The following is a 23878-nucleotide window of genomic DNA, read 5'->3' as shown; positions in this document are numbered from 1 at the left end:
GCAATAACAATCTCGACCTTGTTAATTAGCTTAACAGATGCCAAATAGTTGTATTTTTTACGACATAATTCACCATTATGAAACTATCTTACGGCATATCTCATCTTGTGATGTATAGTTAGTATTATATTTGGAATTTTAATACGCTACTAACGAAATGCTATCAAAGGAAAATAAACGTTTTAAAATGATCTGAGCGCACCACAAATATTGCCCGTTATTCGTGAAATAATACATTATTCTAGGTTATTGCACTGAGAAATGGTGAGTGGTGTTTTTAGTGTTACGTTTAGATGGAAATTGCACATTCACGCGTGATTGGCGATTATTTAAAAACGGATGATTAAATTAATGTTTTCTTTCCAAAGACAGATAGGACTATTTGGATAATACCAAACTCACATCAATTTTGATCAATTTCGCAGTATTGGTAAACATTAGAAAGATACAATCCTTAAAGAGAAACATAAGTTTTTAATTTAAATAGAGAATTAAATATGATCATTTCCCTGCATCCCAAGAAAGATGGGTGTTGAGTGTGCTCGTGCAACACACTGGCTCGTGTGGCTGCTTGGAGGAAAATAATTAGGGAACTCCATGCATAAACTTCCCAAGCAATCCGATGGTCCATTCTTTCCGGAGTAAATGTGTCCGGCTGGAGATGCCTTGGATGAGGGGCACTCCTCCTGGCACCATGCATTGAACGTTGACGGGTGGGGTACCTGGTGATGCGAGTAAAAATAACTCGCTTCTCGCTTGTCAGGAGAGCAGGTTAAAGGAACAAGGGTTAGGGAGAGACAAAGTGCATGGCAACGATGAAGAGGCGAATGTTGTGGCTGCGCTCATTTGGTGATGGCGACAGTACTGCGCGCCTCCACCCATGCCAACATAAGACGACTCTTGGTTTGTTTGGAAGAGTCGGTCTGCCCTAGCATTTATGGCACTCACGTGGTGTGACCGTTGAGAAAGGATCGAGGTGGCATAGTTGGACTGATGGGGCCCTAAATATGACCCTGTGCCCGGGTGTGAGTGCGCAGGATGTTGAAGGTTAAGAAACGATGGCACCGGCCAATAAAATGACCCAGTGAACGCCTGCCCGGCGGCAGTGGTGGTCAAATGGGAATGCCGTTTAATTGCCAGCTTTGCCCGGGTGCCCGCCGTGGAACGGCACCGGTGTTTACCAGTTGTGCCATCTATGAACATGTTCTCGCTTGAAGGGTCAAGCATCCAGTAGTTGCCTTTGCCTGGGTCATCATAATGACGAGGTATTTTGACAAAGCACTTGTTCAAACTCAGGTTATGTCGGATGGAATTCTGCCATCCTTGTCTATTTTCTCGATAGTAAGGGAAATTGCCTATGATGAACTCATAAATGCCGTTGAGGGTAAGCCTTCGCTCCGGGCTCTGGCGAATAGCCATCATTATCAGAGCGTTATAGCTGAAAGGAGGTTTCTCCGGTTTGGCTTTTCCCTCTACTCCTCCACATGTCTTCACCTCTCCAACTCTCTCGGTATCTTTTCCGTCTTCCCTTTTGCCATTTCTGGAGACTCGTTTGTCCTCTTGGACTGCGTATTCTTTATTGTCACAGTTTTTGTCTCTATGTAAATCATATTTTCCATCTTGAGCACAAACTTCTTTAGGCCTAGTAGATAGCACCGAAGAAATGTGTTTTCTGGAAAGGGGCTTGGAGCATCCGGAAAGGATCCCATCCTGTGCGGCGCCGTCGTCACTCATCACTCCCTCTCGTCGAAACAGTAGGCTGCTGATGCTGAATGATGACTTGTTGACAAATCTGACAGGGGCTTTCAAATCCTCCATATTCAACATTACCCAGTTCCCACGGTCTCTGGCAGTCTGAAGAGAAGGAATGTCTAAATCCACGAAATAAGAAGCACAACGTATTAGGGTGCGAAAGACAAAATGCGCCCCTCGTGCGCTGCCAACTTCACTGACTGATCGATGAACTCACAGGTTCAATTATAACACTTCCGATGAGCGTGACACTCAAACCTCTCACCTGCGTCCCGCCCTCTTGTACTGCCTCTCTCCACTCCTTTCCATCTGTTTACACAATAACCTGGCAAACAGCCAATCAAATACGAATTAGGTGAAGGTGTGTAAGTAATTCAGGAGGTAAACTCTTAAGGTAAGTAAACAAACAGAGAATTTAAAAGAAACATAGGTGCGGGGCAGCTTGTGCCGCCTTGACGTCTGCCTGCAGGGCATGCGGCTTCCTGCACAACAGTTGACAGGTAAGATTTGTTGTAACATCAAGGCGCACAGCATGAAGCTGCATTTATGTTTCACATTTGTCTCTTTTCTCCCCCTTAATCCTACACCATGCAATAGAAGTGTACACTTGTTTGGAATGTTGTGCCTTTAAAGATTGCTTACAATGTTGAAACATTTACAGGTAGGCCTACAAGCTTTTCTCCCTTTGACAAATTATGTTTTATTTGTTTTTTGTGTGATTTGAGAAGCCATCTCAATTCATTCCAAAAGCTTAAACTCATCCAGCACAACAAGTCAGGACAATATAATATTTTGGCCACCCAAAACTGAAATCCCATCCAGTTTTCTGTCAATAGTTTGTATTTGTTCAGCCGCATATTTTTTGTAGGTACTCTTAATGTGAGTTACTCTTACACCTTTCTCAGTTCTTATTTCCTAGAAAACTTTATAGCAGCACACTCATAGAAAAAGGAATAGAATAGTATGTGGACAATTTTATGTGAATACCAAAATAAATAATAACGTTTAGTCTAATATTTCTACTAAACAGATGTGTAACGGTCGTCCTGGAACGAAGGTGACCAAAACGCAGAGTGGTAAGTGTCCATGTTAATTTATTATAACAGAACACGAAAATACAAAATAACAAAGTGAATGTAAGAAACGAAAATCGAAACAGTCCTGAAAGGTGAAACAACACAAAACAGGAAACAACTACCCACAAACACCAAGTGGGAAAAGGATACCTAAGTATGGTTCTCAATCAGAGACAACGATAGACAGCTGCCTCTGATTGGGAACCATACCAGGCCAAACACATAGAAAAGAAAACATAGAAAAAAACCATAGAATGCCCACCCCAACTCACGCCCTGACCAAACCAAAATAGAGACATAAAAAAGGAACTAAGGTCAGGGCGTGACAAGATGCATTTTATAACTTTCAAATGTGACCTCTACAATTACACTGTGAATGGGTGGCAACTTACAACAGATCATTTCTGAAGCTGCTTGCACATCAATTGCCAGGACCAAGTTTGGGAAACCCTGCTAGTATAGGCCATGGCTACGATGTTCTGGGTAATCTCTTCCACCAGCCAACTCTCTCTGTCTTTCGAACCAGTAGCAATTGAGTCTGTGGATGAGGTTATGTTCAGGGAAATTTTTGATGTTTTAGTTCAGCATATAGTCTCTCCCCAGGACATTCGGTGACCCTCAAGTCTCTGTGCCCAAGTAGGATAAATACAGGGTGCAAATGTCCCTGGGAAACCCCACACTGCAGGAGCTGTTTAACAGATTACAGGGCTGCTGGACTGGGGCTCTCATCTGAAACAGAGAAGCATAACCCATTGGTACCAATGCCTTACACCCTGTAAGGACCGGGAGATGGAAAGTCCAATATTGTGTTTTTTACTGTTGAAGTTGCCCATGAAGACAATGGCAAAGAGTTGTGATTGTTGCCCTTGGTATGTGCACCCACAACACCCCAGCCACGGCCTTCATATACTGTGCAATCTCCACCAATAAGAAAGCTGCAAATGCAAGAAAACAGTTATTATGCATATAGTATTATCCTAACTCAATGAATGATGGAAAATACCTGGAAAGGAGAGGTCACTCACTTGTATCCAATGTCATCAAAGCTCCTATCCTGCATATGCATTGTCTGTATGTGGATAAGCTGGTCCATACATTATTGGATGCCCCCGCAGTGCAACACTGCCGTGTGGTGTATGACAACTCATTGAGCAGGATACTTGAGGGTCTCCCAGCATCGAGGGGCTGCTGCTCCCCACTGTCCTTGAGTAACCACCTCTACTGAAATGCATGCATATGGGTAACCATCCACAGTAAATCTGTACCATATTCAAATTGTAGACCTAACAATTCACTTTAGTTTACCCATTCATAACAAAGTATCATACCTAGATCTCAAAGCATCATCAGAAATCATTACCTTCCGACAGAACTCATATAGGTACTTCCTTACCAGTGACTCTTACGTCCATGTAATATACTATCCAGAATTGCTTTTGATTTTGTCGCTAGAGGTCATTGAAAAGAGGCAGTTTCCTTGACGTTCCTCAGAATAAGTGACTTGTTAAGAACATATTGTTAAAGGGTATGTGGACAGTATTTCTCCAGCGGGTTATTACATGTTCTGTGTACTTTCCTTTCATGTGCATGCCAATCATATTACTCATGCTTTTCTCAATGACACTATTACACTCAATAGTTCTAAAACGTATTGAGAAATACACATTGGGAAATATACTGCAGTGGGCAAACAGATATGCCTAGATACAAAAAGGGAAGTCGAAGTTACACCACCAAAGAGGAACATTTCAAATGCCCAACTATAAATGATAATACTTTCTTTACCTTCTATATTTTAGCTCTTTTTTTGGATGCAAGTATTGCAACAGAGATCTGGTCACGCGATAGTGTAACAATGGAAATTTAGGAAACATTTCAAATACACAACAGTGGCATGCAAAGTCTTAGAGAAGTCTTTCAATCAAGTTTTTGAAATAAAACAGAAGCATTTCACAACAAAAGTTTGTCTTTTTTAATTTCAAAGAAATGTAAAAAGTACTAGAGCTAATACATTAACACAATTATGTCCCAGCAGGTGTTCCTCCACAACATGGTAAGAAATGGCATTTAAATGGTCCATACAAATCTTAGCAGTTCCTCTACGTACACTCCAACAAGATGATGAAGATCTAACACACAAAGCTGGTATTCCTGTAAAAGTTTCTGATTTGGCAGACTATTTTAGGCCCAAACAACCACCAGTCTTTCTGATTTAAGCAACAGTGAACCCCAGTGAGACATGGTGGCCTGTTGGGCAACAGCAGTGACTGTGGATGCATACATCAGACCTCCTCTTCATCCTCCTCACTCTGTCCAGTGGTGTCCACAGTGAGGGGCTACGCAGACATAGTACAGCCTCATGGCATCCTACATAGAAGATAAAGCAGTAACTTTCATATACACCACATACCAATGTCTCCATATAGCTCAGTGGACTCTAGAATACTCTGGTATTTCTAGATTTACCAACTATTTGGGGACAGTGGGTGTTCTGTGATGAACAATTAGCAACGTACCTCAGCCTTCATACTGTGTGACTGGAAAAACACTGCCACCTTGTGGCCGCACTTGAGAATAGAGGAAAGAGATCAATATTTTAGATTTATCTGGAAGGGAGATACCTAGTCAATTGTACAACTGAATGCATTCACATGAAATGTATCTTCCGCATTTAACCCAACCCCTCTTAATCAGAGAGGTGCGGGGGCTGCCATAATCGACATCCACGTCTTCGGCGCCCGGGGAACAGTGGGTTAACTGCCTTGTTCAGGGGCAGAATGACAGATTTTTACCTTGTCAGCTGACATTATTTTGAAATTATATAGATAGTTCGTGAATAGAAAAAGTGTGGAGAAATTGCCTGGTTTCAGAGAGCTAGAGGAGGGAGATGGAGAACGAGGATTTGTTTGAGTGTGTTTGTGTTGGCCACTCTCACTTTGGGCAGGGGTGATCCTCTGTCTGAGGTAGCGTTGGATCCTGGGACACATCTGCAATGATCTGCTCAGCTCACTGAGGAAAGAAGAGACAGAGAGGTGAGACATAGAGAAGAGACCAAGAAGAGACAGATACAGACCTGCCAACCCTGTCCAAGTTTTAAGAGTACCAGACCCGCGCGGCAAATTGGGAGATTCAACTCGAGCACACGCCGAATTGGGGTTTTCTTTTTCCCAGCGCTCGTGCGCGTGCTGTTTGTGAGTCTGATCTTAAGGTTTCTATCTTGACAGCGTTCCATTTACACATATGGTGAAAGTCACTAACAATATCTAATTAGAAAGAACACACAAAGGGCCTTTATTCTTGGAGTTTTTTAAACATTTTATTAAACAAATAATAACAAGTTATTTGTTTAGGTACAAAATGTACAAACGTCTTATCAACAATAAAAAAATAAATACACTGTGATATGATAAGAACACATGTTTGACGCAGAGCATCAGTATCAAATAAACATGTTATCCATAATAAAAACGAAAAAGCTATGATAGGAAACAGTGGGTAGAGGAACGCTTGTCACCTCTCAAACAGGGCCAATCACTAGGGCCAGCTGACAAGTATTGGCTTTTTAGACACGGATCCTAATCAACACTAAAAGCAAACTCATTTTGAAAACATAAAAACAAAAACAAATGATAGCATCGACACAGACCGCAAACTGGCAACACAAAGCATAAGTAGGCTACCGCAAAGGGAATCTGAACGCTGTTCGCTAGAAGAGTCTGGTGTTTCAGACTATGTAAAGGTGCCTATTGTATTTCTTTGCAGCGCGTAGGTAATTTCAGATTTTCGAAATTGATCAAATCTAAAATCTAGTGCAAAGGCATTTTAGAAGCATTGCCTCTATAGCTAATACCGGACACTCATTCATTTTTCATCGCGCAGTCTTCTAAACTTCCGACTCCATTTAATGCCAAGATGTTTATATTTATTATTATACTTTTGTAAAGCTTTTTGTGACGTGGATCATGATTACAGTTACAGTCTATCAGGTTGCGTGATCTTCGTAATGTTACGTGAAAAATGCAACTAAAGGGACGCAGAATTAAATGTATATCACACTCGCACAAATGCGAACAGTTATTTTTCCTATTAGCATTTAATTTATTTCACTAGCAAATTCGAGTGAACTGCTGGCACTTTAGAGCCCACTGAATGTCCATCTTATGTTCACTAACGTTAGCTTGAAACAATTACTGTTTACCTTTCCACAACAGACGGAGTCGAAAAGGGATTTGCCCATGTGTTGACGTACAGCTGACAGTCGGTAAACTCAGCATCACAACAAACACCAGGTAGCTACGTCGAATAATGATGTATTAATTTCCATGTCCGTTGACACAAACTCCGTACATGTCTGTGTGTTGCAGCTCGAGAATCGGGATGTTAGATTTACTCAGTGGATTTATTTTTTATTAAAATGTTTAAAAAAACACAAAAAAGCAGGCCCTATTCATTTCTGCGTGCTTTTAACTCGGATCTCGTACCTGCATATATGGACAGAGAATTGCGTAGTTGGTACGCGAAATGCGTGCATGTTGGCAGCCCTGCAGATATGAGACAGAGAGAAGATACAGATATGAGACAGATGTGAGACCGAGAGAAGATACAGATAAGAAACAGATGTGAGACCGAGAGAAGATACAGATAAGAGACAGAGAGTGTGAGAGAGAGATGAGCAGTGCTTAATTTGAGCAGGATCCTGCACCTCTCAGATTTGACTTTATTTGTTCCGGCACCTATTTGCCCATATCCGTACCTCTCGCGGCATGATTTATAAATTATTTCACTGTTCGCACTGGAGCCATTCTATTGAAAGCGATCAGCATTAAATCGAGTTGCCTCGTTATTTATCACGCACCCCAGAAAGACCATCATGTAAAAGCGCGGTGAACCTTCTATGTAATCCTCCTCTCCTGCCACACTGATTCCAGACCTGCTCTCTTATTTGTACATAGAGGTTATGGGGAGGGCCAGTGGCGTAAGTAACTGATCTTGGCACAGGTCTTAGTAGTGGTGGTCAGCTAGTGAAGAGGTCTCTAAGTAATATTGTCACGTAGCCTAGTCGTCTCCCTACTGAATTTAAATCGTGGGAAAGCCAAACATTTTTTTATAATAAAAGGCAAACGAGTTTGACATTTTAAGTCCAAAAATCCAGAGGAAGAAGGTGAATCGAACCCAGAACGAGCCAGAGAACTGTCAGTGCAGGACGAGAGGAGTGAGGGGTAAACTGTTCCTGACGGCGATGCTAATCCCGCCAGTTCAGCTTCACAATCGGCACCTCCAATAGCTAGTAGGCCTATTAGCGAGTCAGACTCAGCGGGAGAGATGATACAGAAATGAGAAAGAGAGACGAGACAGAAAAGACAGATGGCCTAATTGCCCATGACAGAGGTTTATTTGAGTGTCTGACCATAAGTGGTGGGAAATAGGGATCACTTACTCAACCTAGTGGGTGATATTTTTTACATTTATATTTATTTCACCTTTATTTAACCAGGTAGGCCAGTTGAGAACAAGTCCTCATTTACAACTGCGACCTGGCCAAGATAAAGCAAAGCAGTGCGACAAAAACACCAACAGAGTTACACATGGGATAAACAAGCGTACAGTCAATAACACAATAGAAAATCTGTATACAATGGGTGCAAATGAAGTAAGGAGGTAGGGCAATATATAGGCCGTAGTGGCGAAGTAATTGCAATTTAGCAGTTAACACTGGAGTGATAGATGTGCAGATGAGGATGTGCAAGTATAAATACTGATATAAATACTGGTGTGCAAAAGAGCAGAAAACCCCCCAAAAACAATTATGGAGATGAGGTAAGTAGTTGATTGGATGGGCTATTTACAGATGGGCTGTGTACAGCTGCAGCGATCGGTAAGTTGCTCTGACAGCTGATGCTTGAAGTTAGTGAGGGAGATATATGTCCCCAACTTCAGTCATTTTTGCAATTCGTTCCAGTCATTGGCAGCAGAGAACTGTAAGGAAAGGCAGCCAAAGCAGGTGTTGGCTTTGAGGATGACCAGTGAAATATACCTGCTGGAGGGCGTGCTACGGGTGAGTGTTGCTATGGTGACCAGTGAGCTGAGATAAGGCGGAGCTTTACCTAGCAAAGACTTATAGATGACCTGGAGCCAGTGCATTTGGCGACGAATATGTAGCGAGGACCAGCCAACGAGAGCATACAGGCCGCAATGGTGGGTAGTATATGGGGCTTTTGTGACAAAAGGATGGCACTGTGATAGACTGCATCCAATTTACTGAGTAGAGTGTTGGAGGCTATTTGTAAATGAGGCTATTTGTAAATTACATTGCCAAAATCAAGGATCGGCAGGATAGTCAGTTTTACGAGGGTATGTTTGGCAGCATGAGTGAAGGAGGCTTTGTTGCGAAATTGGAAGCCGATTCTAGATTTAACTTTGGATTGGAGATGCTTAATGTGAGTCTGGAAGGAGAGTTTACAGTCTAGCTAGACACCTAGGTATTTATAGTTGTCCACATATTCTAAGTCAGACCCGTCCAGAGTAGTGATGCTAGGCGGGCGGGTGCGGGCAGCGATCGGTTGAAGAGAATGCGTTTAAGAGCAGTTGGAGGCCATGGAAGGAGTGTTGTATGGCATTGAAGTTCGTTTGGAGGTTTGTTAACACAGTGTCCAAAGAAGGGCCAGATGTATACAGAATGGTGTCGTCTGCGTAGAGGTGGATCAAAGAATCACCCGCAGCAAGAGCGACATCATTGATATGTAGAAAGAAAAGAGTCGGCCCGAGAATTGAACCCTGTGGCACCCTCATAGTGACTGCCAGAGGTCTGGACAACAGGCCCTCCGATTTGACACACTGAACTCTATCTGAGAAGTAGTTAGTGAACCAGGCGAGGCAGTCGTTAGAGAAACCAAGGCTGTTGAGTCTGCCGATAAGAATATGGTGATTAACAGAGTCGAAAGCCTTGGCCAGGTCGATGAAGACGGCTGCACAGTACTGTTTTTTATCAATGGAAGTTATGATATCGTTTAGGACCTTGAGCGTGTCTGAGGTGCACCCGTGACCAGCTCGGAAACCAGATTGCATAGCGGAGAAGGTACGGTGGGATTCGAGATGGTCGATGATCTGTTTGTTCACTTGGCTTTCAAAGACTTTAGAAAGGCATGGCAGGATGGATATAGATCTATAACAGTATGGGTCTAGAGTGTCTCCCCCTTTGAAGAGGGGGATGACCGCGGCCGCATTCCAATCTTTAGGAATCTCAGACGATACGAAAGAGAGGTTGAACAGACTAGTAATAGGGGTTGCGAAAATGGCGGCGGATAATTTTAGGATGAAAGTGTCCAGATTGTCTAGCCCAGCTGATTTGTAGGGATCCAAATTCTGCAGCTCTTTCAGGACATCAGCTGTCTGGATTTGGGTGAAGGAGAAGCGGGGGATCTATGCATCTGTGTTGTTGACATATATACATTTACATTTACATTTAAGGCATTTAGCAGACGCTCTTATCCAGAGCGACTTACAAATTGGTGCATTCACCTTATGACATCCAGTGGAACAGCCACTTTACAATAGTGCATCTAAATCTTTTAAGGGGGGGGGGGGGGTCAGAAGGATTGCTTTATCCTATCCTAGGTATTCCTTAAAGAGGTGGGGTTTCAGGTGTCTCCGGAAGGTGGTGATTGACTCCGCTGTCCTGGCGTCGTGAGGGAGTTTGTTCCACCATTGGGGTGCCAGAGCAGCGAACAGTTTTGACTGGGCTGAGCGGGAACTGTACTTCCTCAGTGGTAGGGAGGCGAGCAGGCCAGAGGTGGATGAACGCAGTGCCCTTGTTTGGGTGTAGGGCCTGATCAGAGCCTGATATATGCAGATGTTGTCTACTTCTTGTTGATAGTCACAGTTCCTGCACTGTCAAGATACACACAACAGTCAAAAATATCTACTACATTCATGCATTTACTTGTTTAAACAATTTAATGCCCAAACACTTCCAACCCAATAAGGTAGTGCATGAAACTAGCTAGCTGAGCCATTTGGAGTGGGTATGAATGAACATAAGTCATCACACTTACTGCATAGAGCAGGACGCGATTTTCCTTGTCTTCTTTGGGATACAACATGTTGTTGTTGAAACAGAATGGAACAATTTTGTTATAACATTATAGCTAGGTAGACTATCCTGGTCCTGTCAGAGAAGAAGACTGCAACAAAATACAGTATAATAGCTACTAGCTAGTCTTTAGCTAGCAGGCATAATGTTATCTAGCTACTACTAACTTAGTTATGCATCTTCTAACTTCTTTAGAGCTTCTTACCATTCTTGACAAAATCGGATCCCAACGAATCCTCTATATCCATTTGAATTCGTTTACAAATACAATCTACTAAATAATATCATAACTCAGTTTCAGGCTATCAAGCTAGCTATCTAGCATCAGCGTCTCGTCAGCAACACATAAAGGATTTTTCCGGGTTCACGGAATTTCAGAAACGTTCTAAATAAAAGTTCCCCACTTATTAGTAGAAACGTGTCAATAACCTGTATTTATTAATGATATATGAAAAATAATTGTCTAAACATGAACAATTATTCATATTTGTTCATATTTAAGTGGCATTTGCATTCAATTGTGGTCAAATAAATTCCCCAAATGTGAATCACTGCATATGGAATACATGATGGCTTATAGAGCAAAAATTATTCTGGGTGCCGCAGTAAAATTATTGTAGGGAATACTGAGTAGGCTCTGTCTATAGAATGTATATATGGTGTCATTTCATGGGGCTCTGAATAATACGGAGTGTTGCTGGCCTTTTACTCCACCCATTCCATTGGCCACAGTGCAAATTACTGTATATGGAATACATATTGGCTTAAAGGGCAAAAACTATTGCAGTAAAAGTAATGTAGGCAATACTCAATAGGGTCTGTATATACTCAATAGGTAAAGTATATACAGTACATACAGACCAGGACTACCCCAAAAGAAACACAGTGTCAACAAACACAGTGTCATTATCTTCAGTAGCAAATATGTCATGCCTTCGAGGCCCCCACAGATTAACCCAAACATGGTCTCCTTTAGTGAGCTCAATCACACTACCAATGCTGGCTACCTGGCAACAATTGTCTGGCAGGCTGGTATGGTATACTGAGACAACCCGCTGGCCATTCTTTAAGATACTACACCCCTCATAGCCTGGTTCCTCTCATAGACAGTGTGAAGTGGTACAAGCCAGCTAGCGAGCAGGTGAATTTCCCTGTGTCAGTACTGTAGCCATCTCCCTCATTGACCAGGATGTTGGCAAACTTCAGGTACCTCTGTGAGTTGGGTAGCTGTCACAGATGTTAAGTTTGGCTGTGAAGGCTACAATCTTTCCTAGAATGGAAGAATGAACAGAGAGAGAGAGGGAGGGAGAGAGAAAGATCAGTCCAGGCCTAGGGCATTTGATGCATACCCAAAGATTTGCCAATAACATACGTACAAATTCTTCCCTTTCACAGCAATTAGTTTGGCTGTGAAGGCTACAATCTTTCTTATTATGGAAGAGAGAGAGAGCGAGAGATCATTCCAGGCCTAGGGTTTTTCATACATACTCAAAGATTTGACAATAAGATACGTACAAATTCTTCCTTTTCACAGCAATTAGGATGATTAAATACAGGAAAATACAGATGCCATAAGATATATATATATAATGCACTCATCTTGTCAACTTTATAACAGTATAAAATAGAGTTAGAAGGCCTACTTGGTTTAGGACTCACTGGGCCACCGCTGCCACCCTCAGTTGGAACAGGATTGGTGGGTTTGGGTTCTGTGTTCCAGAATACAATATAGTTATGTAGCTCCCTTTCACTGTAAAGATTTGTCAGGGACATTCATCATATGCCATATACAAATGCATTGGACTATTGCATACACACAGAGATCTAGGATATATTGTATATATATATTTCTTATACATTTCACATCATAGCCCTCTTAAAATACAACTATGTAGGTGAACAAAGGATACATGACATTCATTTACAAAGATTACTTGCACAACTAACCTGTATTTCATAAGAAATGTAGTCAGGTATTTAGGTCACTATTGTGTGTAGGTTAGTACCAGGCTTAAGGTTTCCATTATTGTCTCCACAGCCAGGTTCAAAATCCATGTGCAACTACAGCTGATGATGAGTTTACTTCTATAGAAAAGATAAATGCGTTGAAATGGAGTATAGGCAAATTAATTGTTGTTGTGTTAGAGAGTCATATGTCATTTCATTCTGTTAGGTTCTAATTTTTCAGAGTAAATAACTCACGGACACTAGAGAAGCTTAGCCAAGTTTAATTCTTCCCAAAGTGTCGACATAGCTGTGTCCAGACAAAGACATGTTCCCACCAGGATTGGTGCGCTATACTCGGCCTTGTCTCAGGATGGTAAGTTGGTGGTTGAAGATTTCCCTCTAGTGGTTAGGGGGCTGTGCTTTGGCAAAGTCGGTGGGGTTAAATCCTTCCTGTTTGGCCCTGTCCGGGGGTATCATCGGATGGGGTCACAGTGTCTCCTGACCCCTCCTGTCTCAGCCTCCAGTATTTATGCTGCAGTAGTTAATGTGTCGGGGGGCTAGGGTCAGTTTGTTATATCTGGAGGACTTCTCCTGTCTTATCCTGTGTCCTGTTGAATTTAAGTATGCTCTCTCTAATTCTCTCCTTCTCTCTCTCTTTCTTTCTCTCTCTCGGAGGACCTGAGCCCTAGGACCATGCGTCAGGACTACCTGGCATGATGACTCCTTGCTGTCCCCAGTCCACCTGGCCTTGCTGCTGCTCCAGTTTCAACTCTTCTGCCTGCGGCTATGGAACCCTGACCTGTTCACCGGACGTGCTAAAAAAAAAAACTGACATTTACTCCTGAGGTGCTGACTTGCTGCACCCTCGATAACTACTGTGATTATTATTATTTGACCATGCTGGTCATTTATGAACATTTGAACATCTTGGCCATGTTCTGTTATAATCTCCACCCTGCACAGCCAGAAGAGGACTGGCCACCCCTCATAGCCTGGTTCCTCTCTAGGTTTATTCCTAGGTTTTGGCCTTTCTAGGGAGTTTTTCCAAGCCACCGTGCTTCTACACCTGCATTGCTTGCTGTTTTGGGGTTTTAGGCTGGGTTTCTGTACAGCACTTTGAGATATCAGCTGATGTACGAAGGGCTATATAAATACATTTGATTTGATTTGATATACCCCACTTTGGACACTCCTCCTTCTCTCCAATCTTTACATCTTATGGTTTCACAGGAAGAGGATAATAGGGTAATAAACCATCATTTCTCCCTTCAGGAGATCTGACCTGACTTCAACCCCTCCTTCACCTAATCTACAGATTTCCATCCGAGTTCCCCTATAGCAATGCTGTGACCTCCTACCATCCACCCAACACTTTCCAAAGCCATCTGTCTTTCTACAGAGAACCATTAACCTCTGACATATAAACCAGTCTCTTCCACTCCTTTATATACTATGCTTATGCATATAACAATGTTCAAAGTTTACCCCGAATCCAACAATTCACATGCATTAATGAACTAGCTGTTGTAAAATATGAATTATGTCTGCATTATGAATGTACATTTGGAAAGAAATCTCATTATATCAAATATATTTTTAATGTATACAACAGTAGTTAGTTTTACCTGTCAACATCTTGCAGAGGTGGTGTTCTAAATATTCTGACTGGTTTGACTACTTGGCTGCTTGCAGACAGACGTGTAAAGGCGGGGCTAGTTTTTAAGGTGTGCAAGATGTAACCAGAATGAAAGCTAGAATAAAACTATAAAGCTTGGAGATGATTTGCGTAAATTCCATTTTGATAATTAAGGTAAGAGGAGAATGTGGTGTGTTTGAAAAATGTACAGTTGTAACAACTATACGCCATCACAACATGTACTGTATATGCAAAGTGTGAGCAAAATAAACAGTAGTTGAACTGTACCTTTGAAAAAAGGTGTATTGTCAAGCAGGCATATCACAATGTCCTCTGTTATCACCAACATTCTTGAGATTCTTTTCAGCACATTCAACACTCTAATAACAATAGCAGAGTTTTTGTCAGTGAAGGGGGTAAGTGTTGACATTCAGAAAATGTGTTACGTCATTTGATACAGGGATGAAAAGGAGATTTTGGAGTCCCCAATCTTTTTAGTTGCACATTTTTTATCAGAAATATATTGTCAAATATCAACCTAAAGTAGTAGAACTCTGCCCCAAGTAAGTAAAAGGGAAGTGGACAAAAAATGACAATTGGACAAAAAATGATTCAGACAGGAAGCATTAGACGCTAAAACAAAAGAGCAGACGGTGAGCTATGTTTCTGGATGAATGAACCAGTACAACAGGTACTGTCACGCCCTGGCCTTAGTATTCTTTGTTTTCTTTATTATTTTAGTTAGGTCAGGGTGTGACATGGGTAATTTATGTGGGTTTTGTAGTGTCTAGGGTGGTTGTAAGGTTTAGGGGGTTTATTTAGAGTAGTTGGGTTTATGTTTAGTATAGTTGTCTAGCTGTGTCTATGTTGTGTGTAGTTGTCTAGGAAAGTCTATGGTTGCCTGAATGGGTTCCCAATTAGAGACAGCTGGTTTCTGTTGTCTCTGATTGGGAGCCATATTTAAGGTAGCCATAGGCTTTAGTTTGTTGTGGGGAATTGTCTATGTCTAAACGTTAGTAGCTTGTGTGTGCACTTTCGTTTTGTAGCTTCACGGTCGTTTGTTGTTTTGTTAGTTTGTAAGTGTTTTGTTTCGTTTTTCCTTCTTCAAAATAAAAAGAAGATGTATTTTCCACGCGCTGCATGTTGGTCCTCACTCTCTCCAAAAGACGATCGTGACAGGTACTGTTGGCAAAATGTGTCCACTGATAGTCAAACATGATGACAACACGGACTCAACTACATTTTCACAAGATTGATACTGACAAAAATGTCAGAGGACAGAACAATTTGCTTGGTCCTCTAGTTGTAAAAAGAGTATAGCAGGTGTCTGTAAAGGGGTGAGGTACACAATGATGCAAACAGGCGTCGCTGATGTGTTCTTACCCTAATAAACCGGTCAACATCAGGACATAGCAAGGTCCTCTCCACTGTGGAGACTGTGTAGATATCACATAGATGGTATAGAAAACCATCTTTGAAGATACCATTCTGACTACATAACCTCATGGCTCATGACCTCTCATGTCATGTCTCAACACATCTGTGTCTGAGGGTTGATATCATGATTTTGATTGTGACCATCGGGGGGGTTCTTGTTTATTCATGTTCGGTACGTATTATGTCATGTTTCATGTTTTGTATGGACCCCAGGAAGAGTGGCTGCTGCTTTTACAACAACAACCAAAAGAACCATTGACATACATACTGTTAGGTTCTAAATAAACCTTATAACATGTCACGGACGATTAGTAAAGCTCAAACCAAAATTATTCACCCATTGAGTCATTCAGCTACAGAAGACAAAGACCATATTCACACATGCACTGATATTTAACCCTTTCTCCTATGCTGAGCCCCTCCTTACACATCTGAACCAATACACCTCTGTTGATATCCAGAAAATTAGTGATATATGTTCTTCCTCACTTCATCTAACCTGACCTCTGCCCAAATTCCTCACTCCTCTCCAACTCACAGCTGTCATGGTGACTTGTACCAGACTGTGTCTCTTCTCCTCCCATAAGATCCCTGATGGCTAACAATAACATATCCTGACATAATGTAAACGTTATACATTACCCTCTCTCCTTCAGTGAAATTAATAAGTATATTTCATGATTTCAAAAGTTAAGAAATCGAACCCATCAATACGATGATGTCCCATAGTTCACTGAGATAAATCAATCAGGCAACTAGGTTAATACTATAATGCTTTAGCATATCAATCAGTGGCTTCTGCACAGGTGCGTGATTGGAAAATCAATCAGTGAGGCCATTAAACAGGTTGGCTGGCAGTGGCCGGCCCTTTCTCTGCCTGAACCACAGGAGGTGTACTGTGGGGATTACAGTGCTGTGACTGATGTTGCGTTTGAGTGGACATGGCTTTCCTGCTGCCTGCTGCTATATATATCTCCACCACACCACTGAGCCTTTGATCCCAGGGCTAATTCCCTTGAATTGTCCAAATCCACTCTGACGAGAGTGACAGCACACGCTGGGAGAGAGAGACAGAGAAATAGAGAAATAGAGAGAGAGAGAGAGAGAGAGAGAGATGTGGTGGGGGCACAGCCTACCTAGTGTTGACTGAATGAGTGAAACGTCTCCTCAGCAGACTGCGTGTGAGCAGCCGCACACTTACACTCACTGAGCCAATGTAACAGTGCACAGTGAACGCCGGGCTGTATGGTGTGCCTGTTTCATGTTCCCCAGATCTTCTGCATTGTGTGCCCACTTGGCGGAGGGACAAGCAGGCCTGGCTGACGTCACCCACCCAGCCCCCGTAATCGAAAGAGACGATAATCCCACAATCACACTACTGCAAAGCCCTGCCCGTGGAGAGAGAGAGAGAGAGAGAGCGAGCAAGAGGGAGGGGGAAAGGGAGAGGTGGAGAGAGAGAAAGAAAGAGGTGGAGGGAGAGAGGGTGAGGGAGAGAGGTGTAGAGAGGGGGTAGCTGTTAGACAGAGAAGCCCGGAGGCTGTGGACTAGTGGACACATGTTTCTTGTCTTTTAGGTCAGTCCCGTTTTGACCCACAGAGGGAGCGACCTTACTGACCACAGAGTCTCCACCGTCAGAACCCCGTGGACCCCATCACAGCCCATCCAGGCGTCACCCTGGAGACCAGCTGCTCTCCTGAGGGGCCGGCGGAGGGAGAGTGCTGTAGGAGCTGCACCCCTCCGTCTGCACCACATCCTCTGCCCCCTATGCCCACTATGGGAGTGACCACCTTGGAAGGCGTGGAGGTCTGCCAGGATGGGGAGGACTTCTGCCGGACCACAGAAGGGTAAGACTCTTCACTGATTGTGTGTGTGGATCACACATGTATGCAGTGATGCTCTAGTTATAGTTGATGAGGACTGTTATGGAGATGTTGACATGTGTCAGGATCTCATAGTAGAGTGTAGAAATTATACTAAGAAAGCACCAGTAGCAAAGTGTATAGATAGTGTGGGCTTGATGGTTTGGGGAAGTAGAGAGTCAAACCGGTGAATGGGTGTGTGTATCAGTAGTGGAACTGAAAATGTTTGTGTTATTTGTGGTCTGTCATCAGTTTACACATGGTGATTTGTTCCTGTTTCCTGCCCCCAATCATCCCATGCTACCGTGAAGTGAGTGACTGTGTTAGCTTGTAACTGACAGGCTGGCAGAGGAATGTTCAGGAGGCAGAGAGGAGATTACATCTAGGCTAAGCCAGCTGAAAATTTTACGTCACAAATGACACACAAACAACTTAGCCATGCACATAGCACAGATACTATGTCAATAACATATCAAAAAATGATTTGGGTCAAAACCATGGTATCTTTTAAGCTGAAAACAATTTCACAGAAGACTGGACATGACTGTAAATGTGGTTTATGCAGTTGTTCTGCTGCTTTGAAAGAGTCTCTTACAGCCCAGCCTCATTAGAACGAAAGACATGTCAACAGGAGTGAGTGAGGGCCACAGTGACAGAAGGCCATAATACTAGACTGGCACTGGGAGGAGCGGTGAGGGTTGGGAGACAGATATTCAGTCCCTCTCAATCCTCTGGCAGCTTTTTTGGAAAACATAAACAGATTTAAAGAGGATATAACTCAGGCTCATACAGTGAATGTGAAAAGAAGTTTCTCCCTAATCACATGATTTAACAGTGTTATCTAACATGGAAGTTGAAGGCCATAGATCCCCAGGTTAAGAAGGGACAGTCGAACCAGATGGGGGGTGTGTGTGTGTGTGTGTGTGTGTGTGTGTGTGTGTGTGGGGGGGGGGTGTGTTACATTTCACCTGGATCTGACCCATGTATGGCAGATGACTCTCAGGGAATGTGTCTGTTTGGCCATCAGAGGATAGCTGGCATCACAGGGAAGTCATATGGGCTTTTAGCATGGAGGCTCAGCTTTGGACGCAGCGAAATGATGGCTACATTCTGCCAATCCGTCACATAATGAAAAAAAGATGGACGAGGACATATTCTATTTTTATATGATCAAACCGCCCTGGCAGCTATAAGCAATCTAATCTGAAGCTCAGCGCTCAGTGCTAAGTGTGTGTGTGTGTGTGTGTGTGTGTGTGTGTGTGTGTGTGTGTGTGTGTGTGTGTGTGTGTGTGTGTGTGTGTGTGTGTGTGTGTGGGTGGAGGGGCCATGTGAAAGTGGCGATTAAGCTCACCACAACTGGGATTCACTCTGGTACCTCAAAGACCAGCCCCAGCCAATCAGCTATAGCACTGACCCCTCTGGCCAAAGAAGGGCCTGTTTATGGGCATGAGGGGCTAGAGAGAATTATGCTGAGAAAACCAGATGTGGTTGTCATGAGGTACACTAGTGAATATGTACTTAGAGAGGTCATTGGGGTGAGTAATTTCCTGCTGTCCATTTGTAACTGGGAAGATGCTTGAGCCAGTTTGGCAAGACCAGAGTGTCAGAGACAGTGTGTGTATTATACTAGCACCAAGTTGGTCTCACTGGGAAAGGTGCGTGTTGGTCGATGAGAGGGATAAGGGGAGCATCAGGAAGAGGGAGGGAGGGATAGAGGGAGGGAGGGAGGGATATAGGACAAGCACGCATCTGTCAACAACAGCTGTGTGACTGCAGGATGTCCAGAGCCTGCTGGTTGAAGTGACAAGGCTTCTGAGCATCGCGAGAAAGTTAATTAGTCATCCAGGTAAAAACATGATGATCCTTCAAGGTTGTGTCTGGTAAACACAGGGAGGGTTCCATATATGGGAGAAATCTAGGGTTTACTCTGGTGCCAGGATAGCCAAACTAGGGTTCAATCAGTTCCACCTGATCCAAGGTTTTCTGTAGGTCAATAGTATGTATTCCTCTCTGAGACACTTGTGCATGCAGAATTGTGTATGTGTACAGTGTAGTGTCATGACTTCGGCCTGTTGGGTGGGGGTCATAAAACACCCTTTCCCTCTCTTCCACCCACCGGTTTATGACCCCATGAATACCTTTCCCCTTCTCTCTCCACTCTACAAAAATTGACTTTTGACAATCCATTGTTACCACAGAGAGAGACTTTGCAATACAGTAACATAAAAAGGTTGGGATTGGAACAATAATTCTGTAATCCAACCAGTTAAAAGTATCCGTTGGTACTGAAAGAATATGATGTCAGATCAGTTGTTGTCTGGGACATTATTACCGATGACAGGACAACATAAATTGTATCTTGGAAAGTCTACATGTCACGATCGTCGTAGTGAGGAGACCAAGGCGCAGCGTGTGAAAAATACATCTTCTTTTATTGGAAGACAAAAACGAACAACAAACAGACGAACGTGAAGCTATAAAAGACTAAGTGCTAACATGCAACATAGACATAGACAACTACCCACAAAAGCCTACTGCATATGGCTGCCTTAAATATGGCTCCCAATCAGAGACAATGAATGACAGCTGTCTTTGATTGAGAACCATTCAGGCAACCATAGACATACCTAGACACCTACACCTACACTCAAACACAAACCCATCTACTCTACCTAAACCCCCTATACCATACAACCACCCAAGACGAGACAAAAACACACAAACATCCCCCCTGTCACACCCTGACCTAACCAAACTATTACAGAAAACAAAGATAACAAAGGCCAGGGCGTGACAGTACCCCCCCCCCCCCCCCCAAAGGTGCGGACTCCGGCCGCAAAACCTGACACAGAAGGGGAGGGTCCGGGGTGGGACTTATTATGGCGGCGGCTCGGGTGCGGGACGTGGCCCCCACTCCAACATTAATACCCGCTTTGGTGGCTCTGGTAGATCCTGGCTGACTGGCGGCTCTGGTAGATCCTGGCTGACTGGCGGCTCTGGTAGATCCTGGCTGACTGGCGGCTCTGGCAGATCCTGGCTGACAGGCGGCTCTGGCAGATCCTGGCTGACTGGCGGCTCTGGCAGATCCCGGCTGACTGGCGGCTCTGGCAGATCCCGGCTGACTGGCGGCTCTGGCAGATCCCGGCTGACTGGCGGCTCTGGCAGATCCCGGCTGACTGGCGGCTCTGGCAGATCCCGGCTGACTGGCGGCTCTGGCTGGTCATGGCTGGCTGACGGCTCTGGCTGGTCATGGCTGGCTGACGGCTCTGGTGGCTCCTGTCTGGCGGAAGGCTCTTTCGGCTCCTGTCTGGCGGAAGGCTCTGGCGGCTCCTGTCTGGCGGAAGGCTCTGGCGGCTCCTGTCTGGCGGAAGGCTCTGGCGGCTCCTGACTGACGGGCGGCTCTGAAGGCTCCTGACTGACGGGCGGCTCTGAAGGATCAGGACAGACGGGCGGCTCTGAAGGCTCAGGACAGACGGGCGGCTCTGAAGGCTCAGGACAGACGGGCGGCTTTGAAGGCTCAGGACAGACGGGCGGCTTTGAAGGCTCAGGACAGACGGGCGGCTTTGAAGGCTCAGGACAGACGGGCGGCTTTGAAGGCTCAGTACAGACGGGCAGCGCAGTCGGCGCTTGGCAGACGGACAGCTCAGACGGCGTTGCGCAAACGGGCAGTTCAGGCGCCGCTAGGCAGACGGCAGACTCTGGCCGGCTGAGGCGCACTGTAGGCCTGGTGCGTGGTACCGGAACTGGAGGTACCGGGCTAAGGACACGCACCTTCAGGCTAGTGCGGGGAGCAGCAACAGGACGCCCAGGACTCTGGAGACGCACAGGAGGCTTGGTGCGTGGTGTAGGCACTGGTGGTAATGGGCTGGAGACACGCACCACAGGGCTAGTGCGTGGAGGAGGAACAGGGCTCTGGAGACGCACAGGAAGCCTGGTGCATGGTGTAGGCACTGGTGGTACTGGGCTGGAGCGGGGAGGTGGTGCCGGAAATACCGGACCGTGCAGGCGTACTGGCTCTCTTGAGCACTGAGCCTGCCCAACCTTACCTGGTTGTATGCTCCCCGTAGCCCGACCAATGCGAGGAGGTGGAATAACCCGCACTGGGCTGTGTAGGCGAACCGGGGACACCATGCGTAAGGCTGGTGCCATGTATGCCGGCCCGAGGAGACGCACTGGAGGCCAGATGCGTTGGGCCGGCTTCATGACATCCGGCTCAATACTCAATCTAGCCCGGCCCATACGAGGAGCTGGTATGTACTGCACCGGGCTATGCACACGTACAGGAGACACCATGCGCTCTGCCGCATAACACGGTGTCTGTCCGTACTCCCGCTCTCCACGGTAAGCATGGGAAGTGGGCGCAGGTCTCCTACCTGACTTCGCCACACTATCCTTTATCCCCCCCCCCAATACATTTTTGGGGTTTCTTCAGGGGCTTCCAGCCACGCCTCCGTGCTGCCTCCTCATACCACCGCTCCTGGGCTTTAGCTGCCTCCGTCTCTTCCCGAGAGCGCCGTTATTCTCCAATGTGAGCCCAGTGTCCTTTTCCCTCCAAAATTTCCTCCCATGTCCAGGAATCCTGTGTATGTTGTTCCTGCTGCTGCTTGACATGCTGCTTGGTCCTTTTGTGGTCGGTAGTTCTGTCACGATCGTCGTAGTGAGGAGACCAAGGCGCAGCGTGTGAAAAATACATCTTCTTTTATTGGAAGACGAAAACAAACAACAAACAGACGAACGTGAAGCTATAAAAGACTAAGTGCTAACATACAACATAGACATAGACAACTACCCACAAACGCCTACTGCCTATGGCTGCCTTAAATATGGCTCCCAATCAGAGACAATGAATGACAGCTGTCTCTGATTGAGAACCATTCAGGCAACCATAGACATACCTAGACACCTACACTCAAACACAAACCCATCTACTCTACCTAAACCCCCTATACCATACAACCACCCAAGACGAGACAAAATCACACAAACACCCCCTCTGTCACACCCTGACCTAACCAAACTATTACAGAAAACCAGGGCGTGACACTACACATCCTAGTTATCAGATTCACATGGAATTGTTGTGCAATTTAAATGTTTAAATAGGAAACTATTTGTGAAAAGATTAAATGTAATTTTAGGCTTCTAAATGAGATAATTGTTTTCAGAAGTTAACTATGCTCACTCAGTGGCAACACCCAAGTGAACAGACATTGGTTGGAGAGGGATGAAACCCCTCTCTCCTCTTCTCCTCTACGTAATGAAATTTACCGGAGACCAGATCACGTGAAGATGACAATCACCATGCTGGAAGGATGAATTTCTACCAGACCAGCCAGAATTCAGCGCGAGCTGGCCTAGGAAAGGACAGACAATCTCCTGAGAACGACAGGGTACTTCAACATATCCGCTCTACAACACTACGACCAGAAATATTCTGCAAAGGACAATGGCGATCTCTGCTAGGCAAACCAGTCTTCCATCTTCGACCCATCTATCGAAGCGCAGTTCAGTGTAAAATATATATCTTGCCTTTTCCTTTTCAGAATGAGCAGTTATTAGAATGATTCTGTATTTACGGTAGCATAGCTTCTCAAGGTCCGATAGAGACCCAATCCCCTTTGTCCCTCAGTCTTCCCGCTCTTTCATTCAAACCCAACCCCCTTTCTTTGTGTAACCAGCCGTCATATCGGTTTCGTCCGCTAGTGTCACGCCCTGACCATAGAGAGCTGCTTATTCTCTATGTTGGTTGGGGCATGCCAGTGACTAGGGTGGGTTATCAAGGTGAATAATGATCTATGTTGGCCTGGTATAGTTCCCAATCAGAGGCAGCTGTTTATCGTTGTCTCTGATTGGGGATCATATTTAGGCAGCCAATTCCCCATTGTGCTTTGTGGGATCTTGTCTATGTATAGTTGCCTGTTAGCACTATTGTTAGCTTCACTTTTCATTTTGAGATTTATTGTTTTTGTTTTGCTGTGAGTTTCACCTAGTAATAAAAAGATGTGGAACTCACATCACGCTGCGCTTTGGTACACTCAATATGATGAACGTGACAGAAGATCCCACCAACAACGGACCAAGC

General features: G+C 44.5%; 1 long non-coding RNA gene and 1 pseudogene across 1 annotated transcript; both read right to left on the bottom strand.

Annotated features, from left to right (window-relative positions):
• Nucleotides 1-501: 501 nt before the first annotated feature.
• On the bottom strand, nucleotides 502-1827 carry LOC129822643 (forkhead box protein G1-like; annotated as a pseudogene).
• A 2820-nt stretch (nucleotides 1828-4647) lies between these two features.
• Nucleotides 4648-7652, bottom strand: LOC129822125 (uncharacterized). Its single transcript, XR_008754455.1, has 3 exons — nucleotides 7027-7652; nucleotides 5345-5837; nucleotides 4648-5195 (listed from the first exon to the last, which is right to left on the bottom strand). It is a non-coding gene; the product is annotated as an uncharacterized LOC129822125 (long non-coding RNA).
• Between the last annotated feature and the right edge of the window lie 16226 nt (nucleotides 7653-23878).

The sequence above is a fragment of the Salvelinus fontinalis genome, chromosome 24 (assembly GCF_029448725.1).
Source record: "Salvelinus fontinalis isolate EN_2023a chromosome 24, ASM2944872v1, whole genome shotgun sequence".
In the NCBI taxonomy this organism is placed as follows: Eukaryota; Metazoa; Chordata; class Actinopteri; order Salmoniformes; family Salmonidae; genus Salvelinus; species Salvelinus fontinalis.
This window is presented reverse-complemented; position numbering and strand designations above follow the sequence as displayed.